Here is a 22743-nt window from a genome sequence, read left to right as displayed (position 1 = left end):
CACCTATAAAGGGAAACCAATTAGAATCACCTCAGATTTCTCAGCAGAGACAATCAAAGCAAGAAGAGCCTGGAATGATGTATGCCATGCCCTAAAAACAAATAGCTATCAAGCAAGAATACTGTACCCATCTAAACTCTCCTTCATAACTGAAAGCCAAATAAAAACCTTCCATAGCAAAGAAAAATTTAAACAATACATCTCCAACAAACCAGCCCTACAAAAGATTCTTAAAGACGTCCTACACATAGAAAACCAACAAGACCACAATAAAGGCCAAGAAACTACACCCAAACTGAGAATCCAAGAACCATAGGAAGGACCCAGTTTTCGCAGCACCCAAGAAGGTGGATAACATGACAGGAACTCCCAAATAACTCTCAGTCCTATCTCTTAACTTTAACAGACTCAACTCTCCAATTAACGACATAGAATATCTAGTTTGTTTAAAAAACAAGATCTTTCTATCTGCTGCCTTCAAGAGTCACATCTTGCCTGTAAAAACAAACACATTCTCAATGTTAAAGACTGGAACAAAATCTACCAAGCAAACAGCCACCATAAACACGCCAGAGTTGCAATCCTAATATCACATAAAATAGACTTCAAATTAAAATTCGTGAGAAGAGATAAAGAAGGTTGCTACATAAAAACTAAGGGATCTCTCCATCAGGAGGATATTACAAATCTAAATATCTATTCGCCAAACAAAGGAGCACCCAAATTTATCCAAGAAACACTACTTTCCCTCAAATCCCACACAGATCCAAAGACATTAATTGTTGGGGATTTTAACACACCACTCTCCCCACTAGATAGATCAACTCGGCAAAAACTCAACAGAGAAACCGCATATCTAAACAACTGCATAGATCAACTAGATTTAACAGACATCTACCGAATATTTCCCCCAAAAGCATCAGAATACTCATTTTTCTCAGCAGCACATAGAACATTTTCTGAAATAGACCACATTTTCGGCCACAAAGCAAACTTGTCCATATTCAGAAACATTGAAGTTATACCTTGTATACCTTTCATTCTCTCAGACCAGAAGGGAATAAAATTAGAACTCAACACCAAAAGCCACCTAAGATAGTCCGATAGCACATTGAGGCTGAGCAACACACTGCTGAATCACGAGTGGGTCATAGAAGAGATTAGAAAGGAAATTCAAATGTTCATGCTATTAAAAAAAATGAGCACACAAATTACCAGCTCCTCTGGGACATATTAAAGGCAGTACTCAGAGGCAAGTTTATAGCTGTGAGTTCCTACATCAACAAATTGGAGAGATGTGAAACCAACAATTTAATGAGACATCTGAACCTCCTTGAAAAAGAGCAACAAGATAAACCCCAATGAAGTAGAGTGAACGAAATAATTAAAATTAAATCAGAATTAAATGAATTAGAATCCAAAACAACTACAGAAAGAATCAACAAAACAAAGAGTTGGTTCTCTGAAAAAATTAACAAAATTGACAGACCCTTAACAAATCTTATCAGAAAAGGAAGAGAACACACCAAAATAAATAAACTCAGAGATGAGAATGGAAACATCACCACAGAAATAACCAAGATTTAGAGTATTTTAAGGGAATACTTCTCAAAACTTTATGCTAATAAGTTTGAGAACTTGGCAGAAATGGACCTTTTCCTGCTATATTGACATGGCAAAATAAACCAAGATGAGTTAAACCATCTTTTTTTTTTTTTTGCAAAAATTAAACATTTATTGAGCACATGTTTGTTTAGTAACAGCAACACATACTTTCTCCAGAAAAGATGAGTCAAATCCCTTTATACTGAAGGAATAATTCTCTGTTCTTCCCAGGTTAGACCCAAATCTACATTTTTATACTCTGTAATAACTTTCAAATAATACATACACACACAAAATAACTGAAGGAACAGACTCACATTATTCCAAAATCAAAATAGTTTAAGGTAACAAGCAGTTAAAGGGCATGTCACAGTGTACACAACCCCGTCGGCAGCTTTAGAACTACTGCTACTCGAAAGAGTTAAACCATCTTAACAGGCCCATATCAAGCATTGAAATAAAAACAGCAATGAGAGACCTTCCAGCTAACAAAAGTCCAGGAGCAGATGGTTTTACAGTGGAATTCTACAAGGCCTTCAAAGCAGAGCTCACACCAATACTCCTCCAACTCTTCAATGAAATTGAAAGAGAAAGTTCACTACCGAACACATTCTATGAAGCCATCATAGCCCTCATCTCAAAACCAAGAAGGAACTCATCAAAGAAAGAGAACTATGGACACATTTCTTTGATGAACATTGATGCAAAACTTCTCAACAAAATTTTGGCCAATCGAGTTCAACAATTCATCCAAAAAATCATACACCACGATCAAACAGGATTCATTTCAGGGATGCAAAGCTGGTTCAATATACGCAAATCAATTAATATTATTCATCACATCAACAGGAGCAAGAATAAGAAACACATGGTTATCTCAATAGATGCAGAAAAAGCATTCGACAAGATCCAACACCCCTTTATGATGAAGGTTTTGGAAAAATTAGGAATCCATGGAACATTCCTCAATACAATAAAGGCTGTATATGACAAACCTACAGCCAGCATTATACTTAATGGTGAAAAACTAAATCCATTTCCTCTTAACTCAGGAACAAGAAAAGGATGTCCGCTATCTCCACTTCTCTTCAGGCTAGTATTAGAATGCCTCGCTAGAGCAATAAGACAAGACAGAGACATAAATGTGATCCAAATAGGGAAAGAAGAAATAAAACTCTCCCTCTTTGCATTTGACATGATCTTGTATTTAAAGAATACCATAGACTCTACTCCCAAATTACACAAGGTGATTCAAAACTTTGGCAAAGTAGCAGGGTATAAAATTAACCCACAAAAATCAATGGCTTTTCTGTATGCCAACAATTATAAAAGTGTGGCTGAAATTAGGAAAGCAACTCCATTTGTAATAGCCCCACAAAAAATAAAATACCTAGGAATTAACTTAACCAAATAAGTGAAGGACCTCTATGATGAAAACTTTAAAAACTTGAAAAAGGAAATCAAAACAGAACTTAGAAAATGGGAACAACTCCCATGCTCCTGGATTGGAAATATTAACATCGTGAAAATAGCAATACTTCCCAAGGATATCTACAAATTTAATGCGCTACCAATCAAAATTCCAACCTCATTCTTCAAGGAAATAGAAGAGGCAATCCAAAAATTCATATGGAACAATAAAAGACCCCGAATAGCAAAAACGCTCCTCAACGGAAAGAACACTGCTGGAGGAATATCAATACCAAATTTCAAACTCTACTATAAAGCCATAGTAATCAAAACAGCTTGGTACTGGCATAAGAACAGACCTCAGGATCAATGGAATAAAATTGAAAACCCAGAAATGAACCTATAGACCTATAACCATCTAATCTTTGATATGGGAGCTAAAAAATATAATGGAAGAGAGACAGCTTCTTCTGTAAATGGTGCTGGCAAAATTGGTTAACTTGTAGAAAACTAAAGCTATATCCTTATATATCATCCTGCACCAGAATCAACTCGAAATGGATTAAAGACCTCCGACTCAAAGCCTTTCAGACTCTTATCTCCAATTAACAACTAGAAAAACAGAAATGGTGCTGTGGCTCAAGCGGTAGAGCACTTGCCTTGAGCTGAAGAGTGAAAGGATAGTGCTCAAGCCCAGAGTTCAAGCCCCACGACCGACAAAAAAGAAAGAGAGAAAGTAAGAAAGAAAGAATGAATGAAAGAAAGAAAGAAAAGCTTACTCTGATGAACAAATGTTTACGCTTCTGTTATTAATTATTATAGATAGTTCATAGGTCACAGGTTTATCTTCTAACAGAATGTAGCTCTTTTTTCTGTTGACTTTTAAATACATAACATCCCATTGGAAACTGTATCTATTGCAGAATTAAATAAAAAGCAAACAGATACTGTTTTACATGTCTCTGGTATGGCATGTTCAGAATTTTAGAATTAGTATTTAATAGTCATAGGCATATTGAAGAAAACTTATATTCTGTTCTCTTAACAATTATTCAGTTTTAAAAGTTAGGAGTTTCCATAGAATTGAACTGTTTACTATTTTACTATAAGACAATACTAAAATTATGATTTTTCAAAATAATGGCAAGTATATTGTGAAAATATTGTATACTTTGATAACATTCAAGTTGATGACCCTCTGACAGAGAAAGGGATAACAGAATAATATTTACTATACAAATACAGTGAAATTATATTTTATGTAGCTTATATTTAATTTAATTATACAGTCAAGGTGATATATAGAACGGGTTGCAATAATTGTAAGGTAGTGAATACATAACATGTCGAACTTTTTACCCCCTCCCTCACTTTTCTCACAGTTTTTCTTCACCCATATACCCCTCACAAGTTGTAATGTAAATTTCCAACATGTTGTCTTGTGAGTATTGCTATTGATTTGGTTTGCCCTTTGTTCTTTGTCTCGAAATTTTGTTGTTCCTCTTCCCTTGCCAAATTAAGATAAATGTATATACAATGACACATGATACTGAAATCAAATACTGCAGGGAACAAACCATTGGGGAAAACGCAAAAGAATAAAAGAAATCACATAGTACATTAAAAACAACAACCACAAAGGAAAACCTCTGTTTCCATATCTAGGAGGTCATTTTGCTCAGCATAATTTTATGCATATCCATTGAGCCATTCTGCTCATTTGCTAGGACTATCCTAGATATTTCCTACTTATTACAACTGAGAGAAACTATGGAATATCTTCCTTTGTGTCTTGTTTATTTTCCATACTAGGATTTTTCCATGTCTTTCCATTTGGAATTGGAAGCATAGAATTCCGCTGCATATATACCACATTTTGTCAATTATTCATTTACTGAGTGACATATTGGTTTAAAACATGATTGCATGTAACTATTACTTAGGGTCATTCAAAAATGACAGATGCCACCTCCCCAGACATTCTAAAATCATGATTTCTATGTATGATAGGATTTCATGGTGGTACAAGGGTTGAGATATCTGGAAGAATCTAATACATATCTTGCACTGAATTAGGCAGAATGATATCCAGTATCATATAGGATAAAAATGGTAGTGACAAATTATTCCCTTGAGAAAGATATAGAAGGCTGCCAGCAGTAGTAAGTAGTTCAGATAATTTTGAAGCATTAAGAAATGCAAGTTCAAGTATGTGTGTTTAAATAAAAAGTACGTAAGTGGAAGGGCAAAAGAAGGGGAAGAGAAGAAAATAACCTAGAGCAGATCATTTTCCCAAGTTAGAGTATAAAAAGACATATTCATTAACTTCCAAGTTAAAAAGAGAACAATATCATACCTCCTATTCAATTTAGATTCTTGAAAATATTTACTTGGCTTTTTCCTACTTTAATGCTCCAAAATAAATGAAGACTTATAAGAAAAGTTATGTGATGTCCATTACTTCACCCTGAACACTAACTGTGTTTTGCCCTCTTTTCTCAATTTGCACTTGGAAAATAGTCCCTAAGTTGATGATGTTGTGGCTGATTAGAGTCAGAGTCAGGAGCTTGTACATTTACAATTATCTCAGCATAGTTTAAAGCAGATCCCCCCCCCCCCCAAGATATCCAACTACATTGTCTGAAGCTGTACTTTGAACACACCCTGACACCTGAGCTCATAATTTGAAATTACACTTCAGCATTTCCTTGGCACATTCTACGTTATGCCATTGTCTTTTTTGCACATTCCTTTTGAGTTCTGAGTTGCTCTATTTCCATTTCATCTGTACAAACTGCTAAGAACATTGTTCAACTACCACTTCTTGTTGCACGTGCCCAGTCTATGTATGAAGGTACTTTGTCCATGTTAAACAATAGGGTAGTACTCACTCTCTCAGGAGAAAAGTTCCACAGTATAACACTATGCCCATATTAGAGGATGTAGAATTTAAAGAATTTTGAGACAAACAGTGATATTAGAATTGAAAGGCTCCTTAGGGACAGTTTCTTGGAGCTCATTAGTTTACCCAGGAGAAATATAAATATTCACAATATCTGGAGCTAATTAGAAAGTATCGAATTAACACTAGATCCTAGATGTTTTGTTAGTACTAGTCACCCTTGTATTATTGTTACATCAGAATCCTTCCCTACTTCCAAATGGGTATGAGAAAATGAAAGAAAGGCATTAATGCAAAATGTCATATCTTTCTATGCATTTAATCTTACTGGTGAGGGTAATGTCTGAACTCTTCCATTCAATAAAGTTTGAAGTTTATAAGAGAACTTCCTAAATATAAGAATTTCTGGCAGGTTGATTGACACGGTTATTTCAGCATGGAGAAATCCCTAACAAGAACTAGAGTCAATAGAGTATATGACAGTTATGATGTGTCAATGCCTATTGAAGCATTTTCTATTCTAAAGAAGAATCAATTCCAGGAGTCTTCAGTCACATCAGTAAAGCTGTATGTTCAACCTAATTCTTGGTTTACTTTTCCTACATTTATAATGAATAGGCTGATAAGATATCCAAACATATGTAAAGATATTTCAATAAAACTCCATATGATGTGGATACATGGGCCACTCGTTGGAACTGTAGGACAAATTAGGCTGGTTTGTGCTGTAGTTCAATCCATAAACTCCTGGCTAAAAAAGTCTTCAAAAAATATTCACAGAATACCTCTAAGTAAAGTTCATGACAGTTATATCTGTATAATTCTTCTAAGGTCAGGATAAAAGCATTTGTTCCCAACATTTAAAATCAACAGGTTCTGTTGAATTCATGGATCCAGAATTTTATGGATTCACATTCATATCTCAAAATTTTATCAAGATGACTTTCACCAAAACACTTTTCTTATTGAACTTGTCTATTTCTTTTTACTTTTCAAATCCAAATAGCATATTTCCTCCAAGATCTTCCTGCGAATTCTTTCCTTCCTTTAATTCTGTCAATATCTGTTTACTACTTTTTTGTTTCCTTATGTATCCCTTTCTTCCAATCTTATCCACACTGGTACTCACATTGCTCACACTTCTGTCAGAACTTTCCTTTTCCTCTTCCCTCCAATAATGCCCCCAATTTTATTATTCTTTTTTCCTATTCATGATCGTGGATATTTTGATGATGTCTAAACAGACCTATATTTGCATCTGTTTAATATAAACTTTAGAACTAGCAGATATTTTTCCCCTAAATCCATTATTTCCACCTGTGGTTCTTATCACTAAGAACATCACTAACACAGTTACCAGGCAAACGTGTGGAAGCCTTTTATATTTCTTCTTACCTTTCTACTCCCTCCTATTAGATAAGATGAATGATCAAGATTTACTCAGTTTTTATCACTAATATGATTTCTTTTTTTTTGGAGCTTTTATGACTTTCTTTAATTGTGAAAATACTGTACAGAGAGGTTACAATTACATGGGCAAGATAATGAGCACATTTCTTATGAAGCATTTTAGCCTCCTCCTTTGTTTCCCCTTCCTATCCCTTCCCATCCTCCCCCAACCCCAAACCTCCCCCCCCACTAAAGTTGTAAAGTTCGTTTTCGACATAACGACTTACACAATATGATTTCTCTGTACTCCTTTTTATGCCCCTAACACCAGCCTGTTTTATTTACTCATCACTGTCACCTAGTCCTAAAACAACCATTTTGAAAGTACGCTTTTCCCTCATAGTCTTTTCCTATTGGTCCTCTCTATCACCAAATTACTCTCTTTGTAAGCACACAGAGTGAAGAGCTCAGACACATATTCTAGTATCATTATTTACTCACTACATTGATTGTTGGCCTTACCTTTCTCATGTGTAAATCAATGGAATCTAACAGAAATAATGAAGAATATATTTGTTGACTTCTAGAGCAAGAATAAAGAAAAGTGAAGAGTCCTTACATTTTCCACTTTACCTTACAAATAAGGAAAGAGTCAAATTCAGTTTGTTGGTATAAAGTCACAAATTGTTTCATGTAGAAATAAAAATAAGTTTTACCTCCTGGCTCTAAGGCCTATGTCCTTTCTAGGTAACTACAGATATGAAAGTGATATTATGTAAATTGGGTCATGTCTTTACAGCTGTATTGCAGAACATACTCAATATATCATTTGAAAACATTGGTTACTGAATAGTATCTATATGAGAATGTTATTTGAACTAATCCCACTAAGTTGAAAACTACACTTTAGTCCATCAAAATGTGGAAATAAACGATTTTATTTATAAGGAAATAGTACCATCAAGAAAAGTGAGTATACATTAGAGAGACTGCAGGAATTAGGGTTTTTACGGTCTCTGCCTGTTTATGTGAATGGATTTATTGATATTGAAACTCTCCTCTTGTTATTCTTATTGTATGTAATCCAACGCTGTTTATTACTATGTATTCAATGTGGGAAATCTAGCTGTAAAAATGTGTAATGGTTTTTTTTCCTTTTCAATCCCAACAATGACATTATCAGGCTACACTGTGGTCATCATCGTATCCATCAAAATTATTATTAACATCAAAAGTGCTAACTATTGAAAGTCTGATATGTATCTATGATTTTGCGATTATTTGTTTTTTGATTAATAATTTTAATGTTACCATTGTGCATGCATCCATATTAAAATTTTGAACAAATAAACAAAAAAACTAAAGCATATCAGGTAGCTTGACTATGTGCTTATAACAAATTATGGAATAGATTTTTGAAGTATTGCAAATTCCTAACCAGTATGAATTAACTTCCTCTCTCCCCACCACCACACACAAGTATTTATGAGTTTGAATAGAATTATTTCAAGTAATATACTGCAAATTTTACTATAATATCATGTGCATATCTGAACTTCCTCTGAACGTAATAAACTCTACATTCTATTGAAATATTAGTTATTTTATTCTAGGAAACTTTCGGAAAAATAGAGTGTATATCTTTGAATGAAAAAGTTAAAAAATATTAGCATAAAATTTTAGAGGGAGTCTGTCTTCAGAAATATATATATATATATATATACACACACACACATATATATTGTATGTAGAAAGACATACATTTTTAGAGATTATTTTTCACCAGAAATATATACATATACCTAAATTTATGTGTAGAACGATGTACGTTATAGTGAAACAAAAATCTTAAAAACATAATTAAAATTTAAAAAATACATCAAACCAAGTGCCATTGACTCACGCCTATAATTTGAGCTATTCTGGGTAATGAGATCTTAGAATTGTGTTCAAAACTATCCCAGTCAAAAAAGTACTTGTTAGATTCTTATCTCCAATTGACCACTAAAAACAGGAATTAGCTCTGTGCTTCAAGTTGTAGAGTGATGCCTTTGAGCATAAAAAGGCTTAGGGACAATGCCCAAGCCTTGCAAACAACAACGAGAACAAAAAGAACAAGAACAACAACATATATCACATTAATTTCATAAAAACATCTTTTAACTCCTGTGAACATTTCTTAGAATGCTTCTTTAGCCTACATCGGGGGGAGGACTGGGTGGGGGACGGGGGGTTGTATGGAAAGGGATCGGAAGGGGAAACAAAGGAGGAGGCAACAGTGCTTGATAAGAAATGTACTCATTACCTTGCCCGTGTAATTTTAACCCCTTTGTACGGTATTTTCACAATAAAAAAAAGAAACATGAATATATCCCCCTGGAAAATGTTAAGTAACAATTATAGAATAAAGTTCATTTTCGACATAACGACTTGTACATCTCGTTGTTGCAATGGGTCCACCTGTATCCCTATTTAATTGTAACCATTCTGTACAGTATTTTCACAATAAAAAAATCTTCTATTAAAAAAAAAGTATAGAATATTTACCTCTATGTTAAAGACATGACTATTTAGATTGCTTAAGATATTTAGGTAATTTTTAGGAATTAATAATAATGATAATATATTGGGTCTTGTCATTTATTCTATTTTATGATAGTAATAAAATGATATTTGCAATATTATAAAAATTTCTTTTGTTTGTTATTTGAATTATAATAAGAGATAAACATTTTTAAATATTTCCATAAGAAAGGATCATTTTAATGGTATCAATTCTTTTGTAATTTCAAAACAATTAAGAAAATTATTCCAAAGCTGTTTTGCTCTAAGACTACATTTGTTTTCTTGTTCGAGTTTTCATATGTTAGTAGAAATTAAAATTCCAAAAATTCAATGGATCTTGGCATTCAGGAACATCTTCATAGATACTAATATTGGAGTCCCTTAAGTGGAATTGTTTTATTTCATTTGTTATTTTCACAAATAAATCAAGATGATTGTGTATTTTGTTTCTTTTCACTGCTATTGGCTCTTATCTTGAGAATATTTTTTTTCTAGCAAAGAAGAGGAAAGCAATTGGATTGAGCAAGTAACATGGCTTTCGTAAAATGTACATGCATAGATTTAGGTCTTCTGTCATTTGCTAAAAGTTTCTTCCAGAAAATGTTATCAATTACTTATAAGTGATGCATAATTCCTAGATATTCCAGTTATCAGATCCACTTTTTGATTGAGTTATCTCTGTATAAACTCAAAAAATTACCAAAATAAACAGAATCACATCTTTGTTTTAAAAACTGTAGTTTACAAAGAATTTTTAGCCAACAACAAAAACATCTTTTTAGGTATTCTGCAATTTGTGTGAATTATTTTTAACTATATATATATATTTTTTTTTTTTTGCGGACATGAAATTCACATGTAATATATTTATCTCCTTTTATTGTATACATTTTAGTGCTTTGGAAGTGAATGGTACAATCAGAGGTTTTCCAAGACTAATTTTCACAAACTTGCATTTCTTCAAATAGAAATACTGTAAATTTTATTGAACCATAAGATATGTATTAAATGTTTTCTTCATGCATTTGTTTGTAACATATTTATAGGATTGTTGCTTTGTTGTTTTGTATGTCCCTCCCCCACAGTATAACCCCTGCTTTCATGTATTTGATGTCGGTATAATTTGTGGAGGGGAAGGGGAAAAACGAGTCGTTTAAATAAGGATACAGGTGAACCCGTTGCAGCAATAAGAAGTACAAGTTGTCAAGTCGAAAACGAACTTTACAACTTTGGTGGGGGGGAAGGATTGGGTGGGGTGTGGGGGGAGGCTGGGAAGGGATGTGAAGGGTAAAAAAAGTAAGAGGCTACAATGCTTGATAGGAAATGTACTCATTATCTTGCCCATGTAATTGTAACCCCTCTGTACAGTATATTCACAATAATAAAAATAAAATAAAATAAAAAAAGAAATGCTGTAAATTTTAGAATAGACATTAAAATAGATACAAAATTAAGTTACAGGAATTTGTCCTCCATATATCCTTTATAGTGTGTCTTTTCAAAATTTGTTTTGGGATTATTTCCAGATTCTCACACATACTATTCAAGTGCACTGTCAATGAACTGCATTCCCTGTCCAAATAAGTTTTTTACTTTTCTTTACTAATACATAGAAGTGTAATGGCTGGATCATATACAATTCTCTTTGACCTTTAGAAGACTTGAAAACTTGCTTGCAAAATTGATTGCAGTATTATACAAATCATTCTGCAATCTAGAGTATATCAATTTCTCCGCAAATACATTACTATATTTTCTGTCATCTTTTTATATTATGGTCATAGAAATGAGTTTTATTTTTATTTTTTCTTAGATACTAAAGAGGAGTTTAATTCATTTGCTCTTCTTATTGACCATTAATTTACATATGTTCTTTAAAGAAATAACCTGTTCAGGAAAAAATTTATATGTAATTAGAAGATATAAAAGTAGTTAAGACTCAGGATCAATGTCGAATTAACATTGTAGCATTAACAAACATGTGCCCTCTATCTGTTGGATATGTCTTCACTTTTTTCATAGAATTATGAAAGGTCATTAGTTGATATTAACCCATTTATTCTTGCTTTTCTTTAGCCACTAATGTTTTCCATTTCAAATGTTTAGAAAACTTTACTGATCCAATGTCATGAATTTTTACAGTTACATATTATTAGTTTTTATATCTCACATTTAGTTTGATAATCATTTTTTATTTTAAATTTTTGTATAAGGTTTAAGGTAGTAGTCCAAGATCATTCTTTAAATCTAGAGAAGCAATAGTGCCAATACACCTATTTTAAATTCTATTTTTATTTGATAAAGTTCATGGCATCCTTTTAAAAATCTTTTGACCATAAAACTAAGAATTTATTGTTAATAAATCTGTTACATTCTTCTGGGTGTCTGTTCTTATAGTAGAGCTATTTTGTCCTCACTACTAAACATGGTAATAAGATTCAAATCTAGTATGAGGTTTCAAGCAACACCATTTTACAAGATTGTTCTGAATGATCTGTATTCCTTGAACTTACATGTGAGTTTATTGAGCAGGTGGACCAATATCCAATAACACAGTTATCTAGATGTTTGATAGTCACTCATATTTTGCACCTTGTGAAAACACAAGGCCCCAGAGATTATATATAGAAAAATGTCTTTAGAGAATGCTTGAAGCCACTAAAATTAATTTAGGAATGAGTTAAAATTTAGATAACACTACAGCATAATATACCTGAATGATAACGACTTGAGAGCTGTACTACAGAGGAGAGTGAGAGGGGACAGAATGATGGACCATATAGGAGCTGTATGCCATTAGTATTTTGTTTCAAAAGACAGAAAGACTACAAAGAAGAGAAGCAGGAAAATAATCAACTGTCCTGAAACACTTTTCTTTTTAATCCACCTAATAGTGTGAGCTGAGAGTCAGAGAAGATTGGAAAAATAAAATTGAAAATAAAGCATTGTATAGACCTCTTACAGTGTAAGTAAATTGTAATAGGAATATGATAATTATTTTCCAAAGAAATAAGAGAAAGAATAAGTAAAGTCTAATGGAAAAATGAAGAGAGAAAAGAAGCAAAGTAAAACATTTATCAATAACAAACACAAGGGTTTGAAAGTGGAAAGGCAGTAGAAATATTCTAAATAACAATAAAATTTGCTAACGTGGATAGTATATGGATCACATTTTATCATATATAATTTTGAAAAATCACTAGTAATGAAAATTTAAAAGTCATAATTTAAAACACTACATTACAACTAGACAGTATAGTGCAGTGCAAAAACCTTGGCCTAGCATTTGTGAAACCATTGATCTGACCCCCCAACATTACAAAGTACACACAAAGCACACACACACATACACACAACCACACACACACACACACACACACACACACTCACACACCACGTACACACATTTAGAATATTGATATTATTATATTAAACCGAGGAATTTATCACAAATAGTAAAAGAAAGTTAATATATGAAATAATAATATTGCTCATACTATATAAAAGTTTAGGAGAAATAAAAGACAATACACTTGGATTCTTATAGATTAAGTAAATTGAAAATTAAGAAATAGAACACATGAGAACCTTTGCAAACATGTTTTAAATAATAAGCATTTTGAAACATGTATCATTTTATTTTGACAAAAGATTGAGGTTACTGGTGTTTTAACTCAAGATTTAGAATATGATATCCAGGTGCATGCTCCATATCTTGCTATTGATGGCTATATCTCTAATCATTTCACTATGGATATTTTTAGAATAAGGTCTCATAGTTTCCCAGGCTCTCCTGAATTACAAATCTATTTGCAATTCATCCTATAGCTAGAAAATGAAGCCACAAATCACCATGCCCAGCTCAAACTTTTTTAAATTCAAGTAAAAGAAAGTAAATTTTCAAAAAGTGACCAGGTAATGAAGCCTTTTTTAATAAAGTATGTGTTTCTTGAAAATACAGTTAGTATTTGTTACCTGGAAAAATATGTTTAGAACTATAAGAAAATAAATTTATTTAAATTCACCAACCATATTAAATTAAGAAAATAATTTCATATATTCACATGTTAAATATTTTAAAAGCAAAATATATGTGTCTGATTAATTTACATGTGTGAAAATCATGCAATTAAATTAACTAATCCTACAGCTCTGAAAAAAGAATTACCCTAATGAAACAAAAGAAAATAAATAATTAAGTTCAAAATTTGAAATTTAGAAAATAAAATGAAATGTACTCTTTAGGTGACAAGTAAATGTAAACCTTCTGTATATCAATTTTATAATAAAAATGCATGAACAAAGAAAGAAAAAGTGCCCATTGATCAATAGCAATTGCAAAAGCATCAGTAGTGTACAAAAAAATCGATGGAGGGGATAACAATGTTCCTTCCATAAGGAATGTACTCATTATCTTACTTATGAAAATGTAACCCCTAAGTAAATTACCTTTACAATAAAATTAAATTGAAATTAAAAATAAACCAAAGAATATACCAATTAAGAATTCTTAGATAGAATGCTCTGCCTCCATCAGAAAAAATGACATTGCCCCATTTTTTAGGAAATGGAAACACTTGAAAAAATTATATTGAGTTAAGTAATCCAGGCCAAAAGAAACATAGGTTCCATGGTTTCCCTTATCTGCAATAACTAGTATTTGTCTGAGTCAAGTAGAAAAGGTCAGATAAGTTGATGTTAGGTGAAATGAACCCCAAGATAAGTATTCAAAATTTTTTTCTTTCATGCGATTATTTCCAACATATCTATAACATTATTTCTTTGTTGTTTTATATGTCCCTCCCCCACGGTATAACCCCTGCTTTCACTGTATTTGCTGTTGGTATAATTTTTGGAGGGGAAGGGAAAAAACAAATAATTTAAATAGGGATACAGGTGGGCCCATTGGAACAATGAGATGTACAAGAGGTTATGTCGAAAAACAAACTTTACAACTTTGGCTGTGGAGGGGCGGAGGATTGGGTGGGGGGAAGAGGAAGGGATGGAAACGGATGGGAAGTGGAAACAAAGGAGGAGGCAACAATGCTTGATAAGTAATGTACTCATTGTCTTGCCCATGTAATTGTAACTCCTCTGTACAATATTTTAACAATAACAAAAATTCTTAGAAGCCACTGGTTAAAAATTTAGTAAAGAACTGCCCCAAGTACACAAGGAATATATTTTGATGATACAATTTAAATACTTAAACTTCAACAGAGAAGCAAAAAGTTTAAAAACTGTTACACAGTAAAGTAATAAATCAGAATGTATTACTATAATAATCATTAGACGAATTTTTAGTGGTAGTCAAATATGTAAGAAATGAGGCAATTTGCCATTCATTTGCACTTAAGAAGTGAGGAAGAATTTTCTAGGTCCTTTTAAATATATCATAACTTTAACGAAGAAACTATTCTGTCACATCATATGATAATCAGATAAAGATTATATTAGAGCAAAGAACAGATTCTACTATGTTTTTGGATGTTAAGGTATATACTTATTTTGGTGGGGATTTCAACTTCGTGTATTGTTCTTGCTAGGCTGGCATCATATCAGTTGTTAATTTTAAGGTAGGGGTTCCCTTTCCACAAGAACATGCACCTGACCTGTCCTTTTAGCCTTCCCATCATCAAAGGCATCAGAGTTGCACTAACTACCATGGCTGGCCTTGATCCTGCAGTCCTTCCAATTTTAGTCTCTAGATAGTGCAAGATGGTGGAAATGATCCAATGCACCCAGCTATAGATTATGGAAGTCCACTAAAATGTGGCCTGGGTTCTGTTCTCAAGCCTCCTAAGTAGTTAAGAGTACAGTTGGGAGCCCTGGTGCCAAGCAGTAAATATTTTTAAACAATTAGACATACATGACTTAGACTTGTGATTACCTCAGGAAAAGTATAAAACAGCAGTGAAGCATAGAGTACAGGCAGCATTTTAACAAGCTACTCAGAGACTGAATCAGCTTAGCTAGCTACTCGGGAGGCTGAGATCTGAAAACCACTGTTCAAAGCCAGTCCAATCATGACAATACATGTGATTATCTCCAAAAAACCATAAGTGGAGTAGTGGCTTAAGTGGTAGACCACTCTCCTTGACCACAGAAGCTTTGGGATAGTGTCTAGACACTATCAAGCCTCAGCAATGAATAATGCATGCATGAGTAATGCACATGCGTGTGTGTACACGCACATGTGTGCATGCACACACACACAGAAATGATTATTTCAATGCAGAGTTCTTTATTTTTTTACTTTGCTGTACTTTATTTCCCTGTATTAGTCCACCAATTAACAAAGTCAGCTAAGCACCTATTTACATACAACTCATCATGTTTCTCTAAAGTCTACTCTCTTTTTGGAAGCCTGCTTTTATTTGACATAAAAGTAAATTATTCAGGAAGTCAAGTAATCTCCCTCAACTCTGTAGTGTTAGCTGATTTTTTAGGTTCTCCCTAGCAATATGATTCTGTGAAATCTTGCATCAAGCAGCGTATTTCATTCATGAGAAGGGAAGCCTCTGTCAAACAATTAGTAATAGGTTTTTCTCCTCCTGGCAAGCATCTGAGTTTTATTATATTTGTATAATTCATGATGAGTCTGTGAATGCCAAAGACTGCTGTGAAAATAAAAAGACCCTTCTCAGTGATTAGCATTTGTATACCATTCCTAGATATGAAGATGTTTAAATATTACTGAAATTGCTTTGGAATAAATAAAGTTCAGCTTGACTATCTTGAGAAAGAAGAATTGGTTTCTCAGCACTTTAGGTAAGAACTTGAGTGAAAGAAACCAAAGGAAAAATGAGGAACCACTGAATACATATATTCAAATGAAACAAACGAACCCAAAGAAAACACAAATTAATTCAGTACTCAAGAACCTGCAGGAAATGCAAAGATTTATTTAAAAAAATTAGCTATGATAAGCTTATGAAAAACCTGACTATATGGGAGTCTACTGTTGTGAGGATAGTGGTTAAAGCCCAGACTGGACATAAAGCTCTGTACACAATGCCAGACACCTGTTATTCTAAATTCCAGGAAGAATAACATCAAGTGGACTGGGCCCATGATCATACACAAGTAGGAAGCCAGATTCTATCTGAAAATTAATCTGGATAATTTAGGGCTGGGGGCATGACAAACTGGTAAGAACACCCATTTAGGAGACACAAGACACTAAATTCAAACTTTAATATTATGGATGTTAAAGAAAAAAGCTATGACTTCAAAGAATTGGAATAATTGTAAGATTTGAGTATTTGTGGGGAGAAAAATCCATTAGAGAGATAGAGTGAACCCATGTTGCAATGCTTTCTACTTAAGTGATAATGTTATGTGGTACTCCAGACATAACAGAGTTACCTTGCAAAAGTAACTGAGCATGGATGTGCATTTGGGTGATGAAAATACTCTATTTACACAGGTATTATTTAAATAGATTTTTTGGTAGATTGTAGTTTTTGAAATAAGAGCCTGGGTGATATCCCTGAGCATTTTCTCCACATGTGACCACTTAATTTATTTTAAATTAATTAATTAATTAATTAGTTTGATGCTAATACTAGAGCTTGAAGTCAGGGCCTGGCTCTGTCCCAGAATTTATTTTTTTGTTTTAGTTTTCTCAAGGCTAACATTTCACTGCTTGTACCATAGCTCCATTTCTAGCTTTAGCTGGTTACTTTCAAATCAAAATCTAATGGACTTTTTTTTCTTAGTCTGGTTTCAAACTACAATTCTCAGGTTTCTTCTTTCTGATTAGCTAGGATTAAAGCCATGATCCACCAGTGTGGCTTCTACTTTTTCCTCTATACTTATTTAATGCACATATTTAGATAATTATGTAAAACTGAGAGTATAGAAGAAAGATGTACATTCATGATATTGTCCTGTCACAAATTCAAGTTAGTAATGTAAATTTCTTCCTAAGACCATACAAAAAAATTCCATAATATAGTGTAAGAGAACTCACTATTGAACAGATGAGCTTTAAGAGCTTTCTAGTAGATCCATTATTTATTGTTACTCAACATTAGGAAAAATGTATAATGCAGTAAGTAAAATGGAAGTCCTTTGGAAGACTACTTAAATTCCTTGTTTTTTTAAAGACACTTGTTTTCATCTAAAAAAAAAATAGGACTGTCTATTGTCTTCGTGTGATTTTGATGATTGAATATGCTTAATGAAAAGTCAAAATGTATTAGTAGTCCTTTGTTATCAATTCTTTTTCTTTTTGGAAAATATAATGATCAAAGCAATAGTTCAGAATCAGCAAGCAAGAGGTCAGAATCATGCTTCCAGTGCAAGTGGGTCACCAGTAAGTAATCCTCAATACCAGTTTCCACAAAGTTTTCTCACAGATACAATCAGCCTGCCTTTCTAGCTGCTTTCCTAGCCTGTACCTATTCCTTCATTGTACAGGAAAAGTGTGATTCAACTGATTTCAGTCAGATCTGTTACTAGTGCTATCAAGGATTTAGATTCTTATGTAGGCTATTAAAAAGGTATTTACTAATTTCAAGTAAATACATAAATTCTATTTCCATCTTTTTTTAAAAAAAATTCTGCTTGTTCTATAAATTGATCAGAGGCATGGATTTTGTGGATAGCTCATCTATGTCTTTCATGGCTCTAATAGATAATATGATTGCTCCATAATTATCCTAATTTATATTGTTTTATATTTTGGGTTGCATCATTTCACTTTCTGCATTGCCATTTCCCAAATCATTTATATAGGAGGCATTATTTCACATTTTCTCATTCCTAGAATAAGTTGCACATGAAGACACCACTGGTCCTCATTTTCAGTCTGTACTTTGAATATGGAGGAACATCTTTCCTCTGCTCTCCATTTATTCCCTAATCTCCAGTTAGAATAATTTCGAATAGTAAAAATGGAAAAAGAAAATAAATCATGGTGAAAAAACATACGCAGAGAATTCACCAGATATTTCTGACCAGGTCAACCAACATGAACTATTAGGGAAATACATGGACACCTCATTTCCACTGGTACTCAATGTATCTGGTTAGGCAATTCTGATGAAGATGAGGAACAAGATGAAAATATGAGGAATGGTAAAAATTGCAAGAAAAAAAATGGAGAAGGATCCAAGCAAATTTCTTCTTTGGGCTGCTGAAAATAACCAGCTTACTACATTGCAGAGAATACTTTCCAAAAAGGCTACTCATGTGAATACTAGGGATGACGATGAGTATACCCCTCTTCATCGGGAAGCCTACAGTGGACACTTAGACATTGTCCGTGAGTTGGTGGCTCAAGGGGCCCATGCAATAACTGTAGATGGCTGGACACCCCTGCACAGTGCATGTACGTGTAATAATACCATAGTGGCTTCTTTCTTCTTCATGATGCAGATACCAATGCCCAAACTAAAGGCTTCTTGACCCCCTTGCATCTTGCTGCTGGTAATTGAGATAGCAAAAATACACTGGAACTGTTGAACCAATATGTCAAACCAGGTCTGAAGAACCACTTGGAAGAAACTGCATTTGATATTACCAAAACAATAAGTATGTATCACTACCTCTTTGAAGTTGTGGAAGGCTGTACAAATTGTTCTCCTAAATCCTAATGATTCGGTTAATTTTCTTAAATTTCAAAAATGTCATTAATTCCTTTTTGTCAATACAATATATTTTCACAATCCAAATAACAACAATATCTTATAGTAACAATTCACGGATTCTATGGAGTTCTTCAAAGTGAATTGTCTGCTTTTGATGTCAAAATGTATTCAAGAGTTTTTTTATACATCTATAATGATTTATGCAGAGTTTGTGATTTTGTTGATCGGAAATAATTTTAACTTATCTGTTGAAATGAGTAGTATAGAAACTAAAGATATTTCCATTGTTTGTCTGAAAAAGTATATTTTAAAATATTCTATATTCTATGTTTGTATAGTGTCCATAATCTCTTTTATTCTCTCCTAGATATAATACATTGAATTCTACATTGTTTTATAACATATAGGATCATTAATGTGTCTTTTCAGATTGCATTCCATACAGAAACAGTTTAAGATTCCTTTTTTTCCCTAGGTCCTTTTAGTATTATATTTCTTTGGGATAAAACGACAATGTTGTCTAATTTCAAAAGTTGTGTAAAGGTTATGCTATGTAAAGGCCTTTCTAAGGTGAAAATTTAATACACTGATATCAAAGTAACTTTTAATTATATGAATTAGGTGTATTGTTTCACTTGTAATTTTGTAATCAACTTTTCAATAGCTGTTTTTCATTTCTTGCATCTGAAGAATGAAAAATTTTGAATACTTCACAAATTTTCATATCATCCTTGTACAAGTGCCATGTTAATCTCTGTATTGTTGTAATTTTGGTATACAAGCTGCTGAAGAATGTAGTATCCTGCAAATTTTAGTAGTTAATGATGAAATATTTATAAAGGCTTATATGTTTAAGTGCCTATTTGTAACAAGGAAACTTTATTGTTCCTAAAAATGCTATTAATCTTATTTCCCTAAAATTCTGTGAATAGTTGAAAAAAAATGTTGTTCAGTTGATTGCTCACATTTGCAATTTTTTTGTCAATGACTATTTTAAGTCCTTTTCATTTAGAATTGGATCATACTTTCAAGTATTAATAGCTAAGTCCAAATGAGACGGCTTTTTCAAGTACTTATTTATCCAACTCTGTTAGCTCTGTGGAGCCAATGGATTCAAAGTAAGCCTTGTTTAAGAGCTACTTCTAAACATATGCAGCTGAGATTTTCCCAAATGAGGTCTTACTGGCACAAATGTCTACCTGACCCTTTACCCTTCTTCCATGTAGGAACAGACCAACCAACCAGAATATCTTACTCTGACAGCATAGATTGTATTAGTGGAACAAAACTAATCTTAGTTACAAGTGATCATAGAGAGATGAACAGTTCAGCCAGAACTGTTCATACTAGAAGGCATTTTATCAAAATATGATTGTTTATGATACCTACCATTTCAAAAGTAGCTAAAGCCAAGAAAGTGAAAAAATGTTCATATTCATGATTACCTAATGTCTTGGCCTGTCTACCTTCCAAACAGGCAGGAACTTACACTACTGCCATTTTAACACCAAATATTTTCATAGTTGCAAGGGAAGTCCATATATTTCTCTTGATTATTAGGCCTTAAATTGGTAATGTTTTTTATTATTTTTATTTCTATTATTATTTTTATTGTGAACAAAATGTACAGAGGGGTTACATTACATGGGCAAGATAATGAGTATATTTCTTATCAAACATTGCAACCTCCTTCTTTGTTTACCCTTCACATCCCTTCCCAGCCTCCCCCCGACCCCCAACCAATCCTCCCCCCCACCAAAGTTGTAAAGTTCGTTTTGGACATGACAACTTGTACTTCTCATTGTTGCACGGGTCCACCAGTATCCTTAAACGACTTGTTTTTCCCCTTCTACTTCACAAATTATACCGACATCAAATATAGTGAAAGCAGGGGTTATAATGTGGGGGAGGGACATACAAAGCAACAAAAAGATAATCTTATAAGTGCATTAGAAACAAATGCATGAAAGAAAAAAACCATTTAAATACATATTTTGGATTCATTTTCCTAACATCACATTATCTGACCTTTTCTGCTTGACTCATACATATACTAGATATTGAAAATAAGAGAAACCATGGGACCTAGGTTTCTTTGGGCCTGGCTTACTTCACTTAATATAATTTTTTCCAAGTCTTTCCATTTCCTAACAAATGGGGCAATGCCATTATTTCTGATGGAGGCATAGAATTCCATTGTGTATATATACCACATATTCTTGATCCATTCATCTACTGAGGGGCATCTGAATTGGTTCCAGATCTTAGCTATGGTAAATAATTCTGCAATGAACATAGGTGTGCTGATAGCTATAGTGTGGTCTTGTTTGTAAACATTTGGGTAAATGCCCAAAAGTGAGATTGCTGGGTCATAGGGGAGCTGTGTGTGAAGTTTTTTGAGAACCTCCGTACTGCTTTCTAAAGTGGTTGAACAAGTTTACACTCCCACCAACAATGCAGTAAGATTCCCTTCTGTCCACATCCCCTCCAGCATCTGTTGTTATTACAGTTCTTCATTTTTGCCATTCTAACTGGGGTGAGGTAGTATCTCAATATTGTCTTGATTTGCATTATCACCCTACACCAGAATCAACTCCAAATGGATCAAAGACTTCGGAGTCAAAGCAGACACTCTGAAAACATTACAGGATAGAATAGGAGAAACCCTAGGTCTCCTTCGCTCAGGTCGAAATTTTCTGAATAGAGACCCGGAAACACAACAAATCAAAGAAAGGTTTGACAAATGGGATTGCATGAAGTTGCAGAGCTTCCGCATGGCAAAGGACATAGCTAGCAAGATCAATAGAAAGCCCACGGATTGTGAGAAGATCATCACTAGCCATACAACGGACAAGGGTATCATATCTAAAATATACTTGGAACTCAAAAAATTAAATCCCCAACAACAAATACTCAAAGAAACAACTGCCCAATAAATAAGTGGACTAAAGACTTAAAGAGAAACTTCTCTGAAGAACAAAGAAGAATGACCAATAGACACATGAAGAAAAGCTCAACCTCCCTAAATTGCTAATGTTTTAACCACAGTGTTTCCTCTTGCGTCCAGACTGTAAATCTACAAATGGTAAAGCTTTAGGTTTAACTCTACTAAACACTGAGGTAGAGATAATGGAATAATACTTTAAAACAGAGTTGCCTTTGATACCCTAACCACAACAGAACAATGCAAAACATGAGCCTTTTCATTATATTATATATAGTTATATATTTTACATTTTTATGTGATGATTTTATAGTTCACACTATGAAAGTTAC

At 33.3% G+C, this 22743-nt stretch overlaps 1 pseudogene; it reads right to left on the bottom strand.

The window, feature by feature from the left end:
• Nucleotides 1–20161: 20161 nt before the first annotated feature.
• On the bottom strand, nucleotides 20162–20261 carry LOC122122579 (annotated as a pseudogene).
• Between the last annotated feature and the right edge of the window lie 2482 nt (nucleotides 20262–22743).

This window comes from Dipodomys spectabilis, unplaced genomic scaffold (genome assembly GCF_019054845.1).
Source record: "Dipodomys spectabilis isolate Male_0828 unplaced genomic scaffold, ASM1905484v1 ptg000211l, whole genome shotgun sequence".
In the NCBI taxonomy this organism is placed as follows: Eukaryota; Metazoa; Chordata; class Mammalia; order Rodentia; family Heteromyidae; genus Dipodomys; species Dipodomys spectabilis.
Note: the sequence above shows the minus strand (reverse complement) of the source record. Positions and strands in the feature narration are given on the sequence as shown.